This window comes from Leiobunum rupestre, chromosome 2 (assembly GCF_980474605.1).
Source record: "Leiobunum rupestre chromosome 2, qqLeiRupe1.1.hap1, whole genome shotgun sequence".
Classification (NCBI taxonomy): Eukaryota; Metazoa; Arthropoda; class Arachnida; order Opiliones; family Sclerosomatidae; genus Leiobunum; species Leiobunum rupestre.
Window position 1 is genome coordinate 39,213,409 of NC_143385.1, and position 16,352 is coordinate 39,229,760.

The following is a 16,352-nucleotide window of genomic DNA, read 5'->3' on the forward strand; positions in this document are numbered from 1 at the left end:
ATTCGCTTTTATTACTATTTAAATACGGTAAAATATAATTCTTATACACAAATATAGTCAGAAAGATACTATAAAACACTAAAATTAAAATTAAATTAAATTTGTGTGGATAAGATTTGTAAATATCATTTTGAAACTAATAACTTTCACGCTTTATTTAAGTCACATTAACCATTATGAATTTAAGCTTACAACATCCTTCACGTATAGAGCATAACATATATGTTCAGAGTTAACTTGTTTCCTCGTTATCTTTATCGCATGTGTTTTAAATAGCGTATGAAATAAGTTAAGAATGTACTGAAATGGTGTATGTTTAAACCTCGTAGAATAAAGAGTAAAACATATGTTCAGAGTCGGCTTGATTACTAAAGCGAATAACACAGAGACGTTTCCGGTGTAGTCACGTAGGAAGAAAAATACTACAACACTCTCTATACTCTACATTCAACACGTTAAAATATACTTCCGAAATGCCAATATAGGTAGTAAAATACTACAAAATCTCTATACTTTACCTTCAATACGTTAAATTACATTCCAATATGTAAATATAGGAGGAAAAATACTACAAAAGCTTCTTTTCTTGGCGTTCAATATGTTAAAATAGATTTCTGAAATGCAAATGTAGGTAGTAAATACTACAAAATCTCTATACTCTACCTTCAATACGTTAAATTACATTCCAATATGTAAATACTACAAAAGCCTCTTTTCTTGGCGTTCAATATGTTAAAATAGATTTCTGAAATGCAAATATAGGTAGTAAATACTACAAAAGCCTCTTTCTTGGCGTTCAATATGTTAAAATAGATTTCTGAAATGCAAATATAGGTAGTAATTACTACAAAAGCCGCTTACTCTACGTTCAATACGTTAAATTAATGATATGACTCCGATCGAATCGTTCATTTTTTCCTATTTAAATATACGCATTTAAATTAGAATTGCTTCTAGTGTTCGGCAGTCGATTAATTTTTATTCACAAATTTTCCGATTTATTTAAAAAACGTTGGTAAAAAGAATATCATTTTAACTTATTTAATTGTGTTTTTTACCCAACCAAGCATTTATTTGAATAAAAGTGGTATTTATTTAAATAACCAATAGTTAAATAAAAATTGTTAAATGCTTAAATAATCAAAGTGAACAAGCCTATTTTTTAAATAAAACAAACAGACTTTAGAGTTGATAAGATTTGTAAATATCATTTGAAACTAATAATTTTCACGCTTTATTTAAGTCAAGCAATTACATTTTTAAAAATGAAAGAAGTTAAACAATATAAAAATTTGTAAATATTGTAAATATTTTTAGGTAATAAAGAAATTAAGAAATGTTTTAATTAAAATATCTTTCATTTTCTACTATATTTTTAAAAATGAAAGAAGTTTAACAATATAATTATTCTAATATAATTTCAAAATCAGGTATTATTTAAAGTACAAATGCATAATTTAGTGAAGCAATTCTTATTTAAATACTTTTATTTAATTAATTTGTGTATCTGAAATGTATTTATTGAAAAATAAGTGGGTTTTACTATTTATCACGGTTTTTTATATATATATATATATATATATATATTGGAATTGTTACAAAAGGTTCTTTTAAACGTAACTTAGTACATTAATTTATTTTGGAAGTTCAAAACGTATTAAGAGCCCTTCAGAGTACTATAAAAGGATTTCATTTACAAACTAAATTAATATTTTCTTCAAACTTTCAATTCGTTATAATTTGAATTTAAATGAAAACATCATGGATTATAGGTGCGTAATCTACTATTAGACCGAACGGATTAAAAAATACTTAAAGTAAGTGGTTTTACTGATAAACTAAAGGAATTTAACTTTAAAGGGTATCTTAGATTATTGTTTTTAATATTATTCAAGTTCAAAACGTATAAAGAGTCCTTCAAAGTAATTTAAAATAATTTTATTTACGAACTAAATCCATATTTTAGAAGTTAGTTTGTATGAAATACTTACTAATACCTGAAAAATGGACTTTAGAGTTGATAAGATTTGTAAATATCATTTGAAACTAATAATTTTCACGCTTTATTTAAGTCAAGCAATTACATTTTTAAAAATGAAAGAAGTTAAACAATATAAAAATTTGTAAATATTGTAAATATTTTTAGGTAATAAAGAAATTAAGAAATGTTTTAATTAAAATATCTTTCATTTTCTACTACATTTTTAAAAATGAAAGAAGTTTAACAATATAATTATTCTAATATAATTTCAAAATCAGGTATTATTTAAAGTACAAATGCATAATTTAGTGAAGCAATTCTTATTTAAATACTTTTATTTAATTAATTTGTGTATCTGAAATGTATTAATTGAAAAATAAGTGGGTTTTACTATTTATCACGGTTTTTTATATATATATATATATATTGTAATTGTTACAAAAGGTTCTTTTAAACGTAACTTAGTACATTAATTTATTTTGGGAGTTCAAAACGTATTAAGAGCCCTTCAGAGTACTATAAAAGGATTTCATTTACAAACTAAATTAATATTTTCTTCAAACTTTCAATTCGTTATAATTTGAATTTAAATGAAAACATCATGGATTATAGGTGCGTAATCTACTATTAGACCGAACTAATTAAAAAAAATACTTAAAGTAAGTGGTTTTACTGATAAACTCTAAAGGAATTTTGGAATTTTCTAGAATAGCAAAGTAAAACTAAAACGTAAACCAAGTTTAAAACGAAACTAATAACTGGGAGAAAGGTTGAAGTAAGTAATTTTTTTGATTTTTTGTTTTTTAATTTTTGAGTTCCCTATATTATTATAAACTAAATTAAATATAATTTTTGAAAATTTGTGATAAAAGATCTGCTCCTTCGTGTTTTACATATATTTAAAAACTCGAGATTTTAATGAATTGTTTTCAAAGCATGAAAAATATAGCAGATCCTTTGATTTTAATTGTAGTTAGTAGTTACTTAAAAAAAAAGTCACTAGCTGACTTGGAGCTGGTGTAGTTAAATTTTAAAAATGTGTATTTTAAATTTTGTTTGTAAAAGTTTTTTTTTAAAAAGTTTAGTATTATAGTTTAAATTTATTAAATAAAATAAAATATAAATTATACATTTGGTTTAGTATTTTACTATTGCAAGTAAAATTAATAGTAATTTCAATTACTTTTTTAGTTTTTTTTTGACAAATATGCAAACTATTTAGTTATTTCAAAAACAAATACGTCGAATTATTTGGTATTCGAAATACTATTGGTTAGTTTTTATATCTTTAATTTTATTTTTCAGAACAATTTCTCTTTGTCTAGCTTCTTCTAACTTTAATTTAGATGGCCTTAAAGCCAAGTATTTAACAAATTTGGTAACCAAGTAGATGGAGCTTTAAACAATTTTTCAGTCACATTTCAGACGTCGACGGAGGCTCGGGGCACCATCAGGGCGAGGGCGCGGACGCTGGGGCACGGGCGCCACCCGCGTCTCAATGTCTGACTATCATCTCGCAGTTCCATACTGGGCTATTTGACCATCAAAATGACCAAATACACGTATATTTGAACATTTCCTTGACTACATGACTGAAAAATTGTTTAAAGCTCCATCTACTTGGTTACCAAATTTGTTAAATACTTGGCTTTAAGGCCATCTAAATTAAAGTTAGAAGAAGCTAGACAAAGAGAAATTGTTCTGAAAAATAAAATTAAAGATATAAAAACTAACCAATAGTATTTCGAATACCAAATAATTCGACGTATTTGTTTTTGAAATAACTAAATAGTTTGCATATTTGTCAAAAAAAAAAACTAAAAAAGTAATTGAAATTACTATTAATTTTACTTGCAATAGTAAAATACTAAACCAAATGTATAATTTATATTTTATTTTATTTAATAAATTTAAACTATAATACTAAACTTTTTAAAAAAAACTTTTACAAACAAAATTTAAAATACACATTTTTAAAATTTAACTACACCAGCTCCAAGTCAGCTAGCGACTTTTTTTTTAAGTAACTACTAACTACAATTAAAATCAAAGGATCTGCTATATTTTTCATGCTTTGAAAACAATTCATTAAAATCTCGAGTTTTTAAATATATGTAAAACACGAAGGAGCAGATCTTTTATCACAAATTTTCAAAAATTATATTTAATTTAGTTTATAATAATATAGGGAACTCAAAAATTAAAAAACAAAAAATCAAAAAAATTACTTACTTCAACCTTTCTCCCAGTTATTAGTTTCGTTTTAAACTTGGTTTACGTTTTAGTTTTACTTTGCTATTCTAGAAAATTCCAAAATTCCTTTAGAGTTTATCAGTAAAACCACTTACTTTAAGTATTTTTTTTAATTAGTTCGGTCTAATAGTAGATTACGCACCTATAATCCATGATGTTTTCATTTAAATTCAAATTATAACGAATTGAAAGTTTGAAGAAAATATTAATTTAGTTTGTAAATGAAATCCTTTTATAGTACTCTGAAGGGCTCTTAATACGTTTTGAACTCCCAAAATAAATTAATGTACTAAGTTACGTTTAAAAGAACCTTTTGTAACAATTCCAATATATATATATATATATATATATATATATATATATATAAAAAACCGTGATAAATAGTAAAACCCACTTATTTTTCAATAAATACATTTCAGATACACAAATTAATTAAATAAAAGTATTTAAATAAGAATTGCTTCACTAAATTATGCATTTGTACTTTAAATAATACCTGATTTTGAAATTATATTAGAATAATTATATTGTTAAACTTCTTTCATTTTTAAAAATATAGTAGAAAATGAAAGATATTTTAATTAAAACATTTCTTAATTTCTTTATTACCTAAAAATATTTACAATATTTACAAATTTTTATATTGTTTAACTTCTTTCATTTTTAAAAATGTAATTGCTTGACTTAAATAAAGCGTGAAAATTATTAGTTTCAAATGATATTTACAAATCTTATCAACTCTAAAGTCTGTTTGTTTTATTTAAAAAATAGGCTTGTTCACTTTGATTATTTAAGCATTTAACAATTTTTCTTTAACTATTGGTTATTTAAATAAATACCACTTTTATTCAAATAAATGCTTGGTTGGGTAAAAAACACAATTAAATAAGTTAAAATGATATTCTTTTTACCAACGTTTTTTAAATAAATCGGAAAATTTGTGAATAAATATTAATCGACTGCCGAACACTAGAAGCAATTCTAATTTAAATGCGTATATTTAAATAGGAAAAAATGAACGATTCGATCGGAGTCATATCATTAATTTAACGTATTGAACGTAGAGTAAGCGGCTTTTGTAGTAATTACTACCTATATTTGCATTTCAGAAATCTATTTTAACATATTGAACGCCAAGAAAGAGGCTTTTGTAGTATTTACTACCTATATTTGCATTTCAGAAATCTATTTTAACATATTGAACGCCAAGAAAAGAGGCTTTTGTAGTATTTACATATTGGAATGTAATTTAACGTATTGAAGGTAGAGTATAGAGATTTTGTAGTATTTACTACCTACATTTGCATTTCAGAAATCTATTTTAACATATTGAACGCCAAGAAAAGAAGCTTTTGTAGTATTTTTCCTCCTATATTTACATATTGGAATGTAATTTAACGTATTGAAGGTAAAGTATAGAGATTTTGTAGTATTTTACTACCTATATTGGCATTTCGGAAGTATATTTTAACGTGTTGAATGTAGAGTATAGAGAGTGTTGTAGTATTTTTCTTCCTACGTGACTACACCGGAAACGTCTCTGTGTTATTCGCTTTAGTAATCAAGCCGACTCTGAACATATGTTTTACTCTTTATTCTACGAGGTTTAAACATACACCATTTCAGTACATTCTTAACTTATTCCATACGCTATTTAAAACACATGCGATAAAGATAACGAGGAAACAAGTTAACTCTGAACATATATGTTATGCTCTATACGTGAAGGATGTTGTAAGCTTAAATTCATAATGGTTAATGTGACTTAAATAAAGCGTGAAAGTTATTAGTTTCAAAATGATATTTACAAATCTTATCCACACAAATTTAATTTAATTTTAATTTTAGTGTTTTATAGTATCTTTCTGACTATATTTGTGTATAAGAATTATATTTTACCGTATTTAAATAGTAATAAAAGCGAATTGAAAGTTTGAAGAAAATATGAATTAAGTTCGTAAATAAAATCCTTTTATAGTACTTTGAAGGACTCTTAATACGTTTTCAACTTGAATAAAATTAAAAACAATAATCTAAGATACCCTTTAAAGTTAAATTCCTTTAGAGTGTATCAGTAAAACCACTTTAAGTATTTTTTCAATCCTTATACCTATATTTACATATTGGAATTGTTACAAAAGGTTCTTTTAAACGTAACTTAGTACACTAATTAAGTATTTTTAATTTACCGTAATTAAAATATAGGTAAGTGGTTTTTATCTTATTTTATACCTACGGAAGGGATACATAAATTATAGCAATAAATTTTTGGAGTTTGGAGATGGGTGGAAAAAAAAATAAGGCTCTTCGTTTTTCCAACTGCTTTTCTGATGTACCCAAAAATGGACCAAAATAGACCAAAAGTACCCTTAAAACGACCAAAGTCACCATTTTCGGCCCTATGTACCCCATTTCGGACCAAAAGTACCCCAAACTGGACCTATTAGCTTTATTGTAATGTTAAACTCCCATAGAGATTCCCCTAAAAGAAAAAAACTTGCGGTCCAATTTTGGGTACATGAATTATTTCGGAGAGGGAATCCATGTTTTAAATTCAATTTAACCGCGCGCCCGGGCAATCCGCGCCTCCCAGGTAATCCGCGCACGCGCGCGCTATCTTCCTGCCTAGGTTATCAAGTATCATACAACTTACATAATTTCCACTTATTTCGTACGATAAAACGCGATCGAGATATTCGTTTTAAGAAATACTCGTGAGATTGGTTCAAGTGTCAAGCATATTTAAGTACTACAATGATATTAAAATGAAGTTTAAAAATATTTCCATTCTACTTTAACAACGAATATTCCATGACGTCAAAACACTCTTAAATTCAAATTAACCGCGTCCCCCGGGGTAATCTGCGCACGCGTCGCCTAGGTTATCAATTTTTACATCATTTCAACTTATTCCGTACGATAAAACTTGATAAGATATACGTTCAAGTATCTTTCGAGATAAGCGTAGATAAATGAACAAGTTGGCCTGGACACAATATGTTGATATATGAGAAAACACATCGTCGCGAGAAATACCCTAAATACATTGACTTTTCGATGATTTTACCCCCATTTCACCTGCCATGGCCTTTTGTATAAGAAATGTGATTAGAGAATATTTAGAGGATATCTTCAATAAGCCGTATACCTACATTGCGTTTGATAGTTTCGTATTTTGTTGATCCGTTGAGTTTGAATTAATTTTTACCCTGGTGTCCGTCTATATATACTAACACATAGAATTCTACGTCATAATAATTTTCACTATACAAAACCACTATTTTATCAACCTGCCTCTTCGCTTTCCCCAGCCTCCCCTGCCTTTGGCTCTGCATTTCCTTCCCCCTGCCTCCCTGCCTCTCTGCATCCCCTGCCTTTGGCTCTGTATATCCTTCCACCTGCCTCCCTACCTCTCTGCATCCCCTGCATTTCCTTCCCCCTGCCTCCCCTGCCTTTGGCTCTGCATATCTTTCCCTCTGCCTCCCGGCCTCCCTGCATCCCCCAGCCTCCCATGCCTTTGGCTCTGCATTTCCTTCCCTCTGCCTCCCTGCATCCCCCAACCTCCCCTGCCTTTGGTTCTGCATTTCCTTCCCCCTGCCTCCCTGCATCCCCCAGCCTCCCCTGCCTTTGGCTCTGCATTTCCTTCCCCCGGAGGCAGGACCTTTTTGAATCGGTATTCTGACCCTACTCACAGTCTGGAGCACCATTACTCTACTTAATTAAAGCTAATGATAATGGTGGCTTGAAATATCCGAGTAAGCTACTAATATGTTTATTGGTAATTGTTTTAGATTTTGTACAATCGTCTATCACCCTATTTCATCGGCAAAATATATTATCAAAATATGTACAAATCATACTGCCCTATTTTCAAAAGCCTTTGAACTGTGATTGTGGAAATTATGCTCTTAGTAAATTACTCCTAGAAAAATTTCTAAGACCACTTCTCAATAATTATGCGAGAGATGTCTCTGACAGGAAAGAGAAAGTTAGGAAGTTTAAAGAAAAACCATTATCCAGAAATCTTCTGAAGGTTTAGTTCCTATCCATATATGTTCGTATTTTATTAAATGTTAAAAAATTAATTATTAATATGTTCAAATTGATGAGAGTATAAAAACCAGTAAACAGGTATTGAAACTCTTAATAATTTTAAAGGCTAAGAAATATATAAAACCTTTGGTGTCTCAGAAAACTTGTGATATGATGTGATATCGTAGTTAAATGTAACTAAGATTAGGAATAATTTAACTAAAAATGCATTTAGAAGTGAAAAATTGCCTGGAAAAATGTTATTACGATATTTTTAATTTTTAAGATCGCTCGTTAATATTTATGACAGGAAAGCGGAAGTTAAAGAAATGTGTGTTCCTATTTCGTCTGTGTGTTCTTATTTTCATGTTAAAAAATAATTTGTCAAATGTAGTGATTGAAGTATAAAAACTTTGTTTCTCAGAAAACATGATATGGTAATTTATTGTTAATAATTGTATTAAATACTTGTTAATGCGATATTACAAACTAGAGTTAACTGGTCAAAAGAACCAATAACATTCATAATTTTCATAAATAAAGTGTTGAAGCCCATTACAGGCCTAATTGATTATATACATATGTTAAAAAATAAGACCTTTATGTTTTGAACTTTTGGTAAGAACCCCTACAGGACTCGAATACCTTTGGAGATGCCCCCCGAATGTCATAGTCCATAAAACGCCACCTAGCGGTGTTCGGGAGAACTAAATCCCAGCTAGGAGAAGGTAAAATATCCCCCTTCGTCCGGATAGCATACACAGGCTTTGTTTAATCTAGTTGGTTATGGTCAAATATGGTCAAATATTATTCAAAGAACAACCGATTGAAAAACTGAGTAAAAACACTTTGCGAGGAATCTTCTTACAAGTTACCACCACTTTATTCAAGCTTGTTTACGTCAACGGGGTCCCGATCGAGAAACGGTTTGAACGAATTTTTGGATTGCCTCCAAAATTTGTCTGTTTGCTGACGTCACCCAGATGAGATCCCATTGATTTTCAATAGGATCTCATCTCAGTGACATCACGATGTTCGTTAGCAACGAAGTTACCAACCTTAGCCCTTAGCAACCACAGGCTCGTATCGAGGCAACATTTATAGCCTAAAATTTACTAACCTTGGGTTGACGTAGCGTGTGGGAATCGCTTTATAATACGCGGGGAACGCGACGGAACAAAAAAGTCTACACGAATCTAAACTTTTACTGTTTCCAAAATTTCAGTGTTCAGCGATTTGGAATCTAGGTATAAGTAAAAAGATTTGTGTCTAAGATGAAAGATTAAGATTTCTACAAAATAAAAATATTAACCTTTATTTTACAAAAAATATGTCGAAGTACAGAGTTGCTGAAGTTGGTAGTCTTGTCAGTCTACCCTCTTTGTATTTACAATTGTATATTGTACCTAAAGAAAGAAATTTAAAACATATCTAGATATCGCCGAACATAGAAAAATTTCGCGATTTCGTCGGAGATATCTTGAGAAGTGTACGGGATTTTGTACAAATGTCCGACCCCTCGGACAGAAGATGATCAGCCTACAGCCTCTAACAAAAGGAATCTACCATTGTCTTACGTCATAACTAAGCTACCCCCGACATCATTAGCTTTAATTGAACAAAACACAGAAAACCTATTATTAACACCATTTTTCAAGATATCACGAGATACACTTGTTGATTATGAATAATGTATTAAAATCATAATTTTTATTTCTTAAAGGTATCCTAAGAGTTTGGACTATGAAATTATTGGTCTGCAACTCATTCAACGACATAAGTTCCTTTAAGACAGACATCCAGCATCTTCCGGATATGTAAGCGTTTTTTCCAATTCTAAAAGTATGTTCAAGTTAGTTTTACTTACACAATATTATCATATTTTAAAGGACACCTGGATTGATTCATTGAAAACTAACCTAGGACATAAAAGACAACCGCTTACGGATAACGAAGAAGTTCAGAAACAAAAAGGGGTTTTTGGAAAAACTAGTAAAGGCTATCTTAAACGTAAAGCCAATAAAATGCAAGCATTGAATGAAGACACTCCACCTCAATTAATTAAAGTCAATCGGGTAAATCCAAAGGTAAAAATTAATAAAATTGTTTACTTAATTAAATTTGAAACTCAAAGTAATTTCTATGACCATAGCTTTTGTCACTTGTTGGAGCAAAGGATGATAGCATTGAAGCGCATACATTGGCGCTTCATAAGGAATCTAAAAAACTAAATCCTGACACCGCAGTAATCGAAGATTAAATGAGGAGAACATTGGCTGCCCGACAAGCATACACACCCCAGAGAGATGTAACAGTTGCTGTAGTAGTTGAAAAGTTCCCAATTTTGACACAAAAAAATCAGGTAAATTATTTACTTCAAACATTTTTTAATTATAATTGAGAAAGCAAACTAATCAATTTTATAGCTCATTCACAGCAAATCTTCATGACACCTATAAAACGTTTAAAGAACATCTAGAGAACGCAAGAATGTTTCCAGATATTTTCGCATCTGACACCTGTAGAACGCTTTAACAAATGATATCTACATGTTATCAGATGTATCGCTGTGTACTACAGATGTTCTCTTGGTGTACGCTAAGCGTTTACACCGATGTTCCACAGATGTTTTTTTGGAACATCAGTGGAACGAGACTGTCCACTTTTTTTGCATCTGTGACGCCTACAGCACACTTGACATCTGCGGAACGCCAACCGAAAAAAGCACCAGAACACTAAATGAACACTTAACGAAGGCATGCAGCTCTCAGAACTTAAATGCATTAGCTCCTTGATCACTGTTAACAATTACTGTTAAATTTAAAGTAATTTACCTGGAAAATTCATGCAAACTTAGCAAGAAAAAACAGTTTGCTACAGTATATACAGGGTCTTTTTTTTTGCTCGGAAAAGTGTTTTTTTTTTCAAAAACTATTTATAGTACCGATTTCAAATTTGGAAGGTCAATTCTCTATACCGGGGGACATCAGTTTGAGAAATTTGAGCGTTTTCGGTAATGTTTTTCACCAATTTTGAAAAATTATTTTTCGACCACTAGGTGCGAGATAAAAAATTTCTATTATAAAGTTGTAGGCCGTCATCGAAAACCCTTAAAAATTGTTCACTCGACGAAAAACAATTTATTTATCAGTGAAAATTCGAGCTTGAAAAATTTACAAGTTGGTGAAGCCAAATTACGATTGTTTGAAACGATAATTGAAACCGAATTACCTAATCCAGTTGAAACTTTGGTTAAAAAAACGACCGGATTTAAAAAACATGAGGCTATAGGTCAATCCTAAACATGCATTGGGTATTTAAAGGAAAACTTTGGGAGATTATTATCAGTGTTTGATAATATTTCGAACAATGCCTCGTTATTCAGGAGCTGAGCGTACCGAGATAGTTGCCATTTACTATGGAGAAGCAGCGCAAAACCTTAGAAGAGTGATTGAAATCTTCGCAGAAAGACATCCAAATGGAGCACCATCTGTAAATACAGTAAGACGAGCAATTCACGATTTCAATCAATTTGGTAACTTGCAACCTAGGTTTCGCGGATTGGGTCAACCGGATTTAGACTTCGAGAACAATGTACTCGCGTACTTTGTGGCATATCCTCGTCACAGTTGCGCTAACGCCGCTGCTGATTTGGGTTGTTCTGCAAATCGTGTGTGGAAAATTCTTCGTAAGAATCGCTATCACCCATACAGAGCTACGCTCCACCAAGGACTAATTGACGGAGACCATCAAAGACGTTATGAATTTAGCAACTGGTTACTAAATGCTGTCCAAGAAGATAGACAATTTTTGCGCCATGTTTTGTTCTCCGACGAAGCGTCATTTTCTAGAGATGGGCCCTTTAATCATCAAAACAGCCATCTTTGGTCTGACATCAACCCACATTGGGGTTTTGAATATCATCACCAGGTTCAATTTGAATGGGTCAATGTTTGGGTTGGACTTGTTGGAAACCGTTTGATTGGTCCCTTTTTCCTGCCGACGAACCTCAACGGCCAAAGGTATTTACATTTTCTACAGAACGAACTGAGTGACGCAATCGACGACCTTCCATTGGCTGAAAGACGTCAGTTGTGGTTTCAGCAAGATGGCGCCCCTCCGCATTTTTCCCGGCAAGTAACTGAGCACCTCAACAACGAGTTTCCTGAAAGGTGGATAGGGAGAAATGGTCCAGTGCATTGGCCAGCAAGGTCACCTGACCTAACACCGCTGGATTATTTTCTCTGGGGATTCGTTAAAGCAAAGGTATACGCCACGCCCATTGAAACTAGGGAGGAACTCATTAGACGAATAATCAGTGCTTGCCGAGACGTCACACCAGAAATGGTAGAGAAAGCGTTAGAGAACTTAATTGTCCGCGCACAAACCTGTGTTGCAGCCAATGGTGATATTTTTGAAAATGTTTTGTAAACATTTATGTGAATAAAATATCTGCATTTAAAAACCAAACGTGTACATTTTTTCAAGTGTGAAAACTCTACTACGTTTGTATTAGACTTGTTCCCTTTTCAATTATCGTTTCAAACAATCGTAATTTGGCTTCACCAACTTGTAAATTTTTCAAGCTCGAATTTTCACTGATAAATAAGTTGTTTTTCGTCGAGTGAACAATTTTTAAGGGTTTTCGATGACGGCCTACAACTTTATAATAGAAATTTTTTATCTCGCACCTAGTGGTCGAAAAATAATTTTTCAAAATTGGTGAAAAACATTACCGAAAACGCTCAAATTTCTCAAACTGATGTCCCCCGGTATAGAGAATTGACCTTCCAAATTTGAAATCGGTACTATAAATAGTTTTTGAAAAAAAACACTTTTCCGAGCAAAAAAAAAGACCCTGTATAATATACATTTGGATGTATAAAGTGCAATTAACAGTATTTTAAAAATATAATCTTCAATGTAATATCCTGTTGTGACAGGTATAACCAAAATAAATTTAAATATCAGTTATTACATGGTAAGTATGTACATAAGTGACCTAAACAAATTTGTTATGTGAATAGGAATTTTCGATTTAAATATATAAAAGTAAATTATTGAATGAACTAATTTATTTCAAAGACGTGGTACACCTATATAGAATTAAAACAACTTAAGATAACAAAATTTACTAAAAATAGATTCACAATTTTTACAGCACACTTGGTTAAATTACAATGCTGCCCACATGTAACTTTTCTGGCTATTTAAAATTTAGTAGTTTATATAAAATTACACAAATTCTACCAGTTTAATATTCTTCAATCTTGATTTTCATAAATACTGCAAAAATTTGTTTTATAATTGAAACTCTTCAATGTCTTCTTTGAGTGTACTGCAGCTAAACAATAAAATAATTTTAATAAATGAACCTTAAGCACTAGGGTTTAAGGCGGGTTTTTTGTCTTCCAACAGTTATGATTAAATGCAATTGCAAAAAATAGAGAAAACATTTAAATAACTACTAAAATTTCAAAAAAAAATCCCAATTATTTTTTTTAAATCGTGCCTTACAAAATAGGTGATCACAGACTAATAAAGAACTATATTTAAAGGCAACTTCCCTTAAATTGCAGGCTATAAACACTGAAGCAGATAGTGGTTAAATATGTTTTGGGTTCAATAATTCTGCTTTGGTGGGAAAAATTTGCATAAATTAACGTTAATGCGTGTTTTCAGGATTAAACGTAATGGAAAATGCCTTTAAAAATAGTTAAAAATAATCATTATCAGTCTGTGTTCACTAATTGATTCTGCTAGAAAAGTAGAAATATTTATGTAGACAACTTTTTAAAATTTGAATTTGATATTTTGGTAGCAAAGTACCCATAACACTTATCTAAAAGCTCAAGCTATTTTCCCCCATTCTATTTAAACCATTACTTAAAACAACCTTCCCCAAGTCTGACAGGCTGTGTAGGTTAAAAATGAAGTGGCTAAATATTTTTAGCTTCAATAGTTGTATTTCTATGTAAAAAATTTGCATTTATTAAAGGTATCGTGTGGAACGGAGCTTGATTTTTTAAATAAGTGATATAGGGTGAAGAGTATTAAAATCTCAACAAAGCTTGGGCCTTTTTTTTTAATTGTAATTGAACCCGAGGGGTTAACCACTTTTGAAATCAGGTGTACAAATCAGCAGTGAAATCACCTCAAATCAGTAGCTTCCATAACGTTAAATCACGTGAAATCAGGTGTACAAAAATTTGTAACAGTGAATAACCCCTCGATTGAACCGTCATTAAAAACAACCTTCTCCAAGTCTGACTAGCTGTGTAGGTTAAAAAATAAAGTGGTAACATATAATTGGTGAAAAATTTGCATTAATTAAAGTTTTGTGTTCAACTTGCAGATTCATAGTTTTCAGAATTATATGTAAGGGAAGTTGCCATTAAATATAGTTGAAAATAATCATTGTTAGTCTTTGTTCACCCATCGATTATGGTAAGAAATAGAAAATTTCCATTTAGACAACTTTTTCAAATTTGAGTTTTAAATAAATGATAATGGTGCAGAGTATCAAAATTTCAAATACAAATTTCAACAATTTGTCTAAATGAAAATTTTCCATTTCTTACCATAATCGAAGGGTGAACAAAGACTAACAATGCCTAATGACCCCATTTTAGACGATATTAGTTGGTGAAACCTGATTTTATCCAGTTTTAAACATTTTAGGTCATCTTACCCAATTTGGGTCTTTTTAGCCAATTTTGGTCGATTTCAAAAAACAATTATTTGACAAAACCCTATTTAGTTAAAATTTGCAAATATTCCTTTATTTATCAAATTCAATGAACGTTTCTCAATTTTACCCAAATTTGGTTTAAGTTTACCCAAACTTGATGAATTTAACCCAAAATTGTTCAAATTTAGCATTTTAGTTGAAAATTTAATTTCTTTATTTTTTTGAGTTTTCAAAAAGTTTCAATGTAGATTTTCTCATTTTAAATTGTCAAAAAAAATTTTGGTTGCCAAAGCAAAACGCAAGCCCAGCGTAACTTTTCCCTTGGTGAAAATTCATGGTACTCAAAGGTCTACATACCCCCCGAGTTTCTTCAAAATCGGTGATTTACACCTCGGGTACACTCCTCGTAAGTGAAGCTGGGTAATGTACAATCATAAATAACATCAAATCATTTAGCGATGGTATTAAATTACGTTGTAAGAGTTTTGGTCTTCAAACTCTTGTTGTTTTATTAATTAAACCCATTTAAACACTATAAATTAATTGCTTTTTCAGTTTATTATTATAATTTCTTTTTAAGGTTTCAGCAAGATGATTTAATGGTTTATCTTCTTTTGTGGTTGGTTTCCTCGAAGATTCAAATATAATTATTATTTAAATTGTTTAATGTATTAATAAAGGTAATTCAATAATCTGACTTTTACTTTATTCAGAGGGATAATAATCATATCAGAGTTAGCGTTGACATATCCTTAAAATAAAATTATCCTTCCATGGATAAAACAATTATTGAAATTCATTTGATTAGCTAAATAAACTAATTTCTAGCGAGAAACGTACCCTACTGGAAAACTACAATTTTTCTTCTTATGCAAAAACTGAAAAACGTTGTTCCACCATAATTATGTTCATACTAGTTTAATCTTGGATAAAGGAATATACTACTGGATATATTACTATAGCTTTCGTCAAGGCATTGGAGGCGTCGGCCGAAATCGAAAAATGTCGGTGGGTAAATAGCGGGCGGGATGAAATTTTACTGGGACAAGTCGTCGCCTGAAAGCTAAAACCACGTAACTATACACAGTTACGTGGTTTTTGCTTTCAAGCGATGAAGCGCAACTGCGCAGTCGCGAGAATTTGAAAAACATCACGGGAAAACAGTTGTAAGTTTACAAATTTATCTTGATTTTCGCTCGTTACTCATTGAGAATTCAACTTTAATTGTTATTTTGCTATTAAGTATATATAATTTATCAAAAATGGGAAGAGTAAAGCATTGTACATATCCTAAGTGCAATAGTGATTCCAGGTATGCACATAAATCGCATATGTTAGGAATATCATTCGTTCCATTTCCTAAACCAAAGAGGAAACCAGACATTTGTAAAAGAT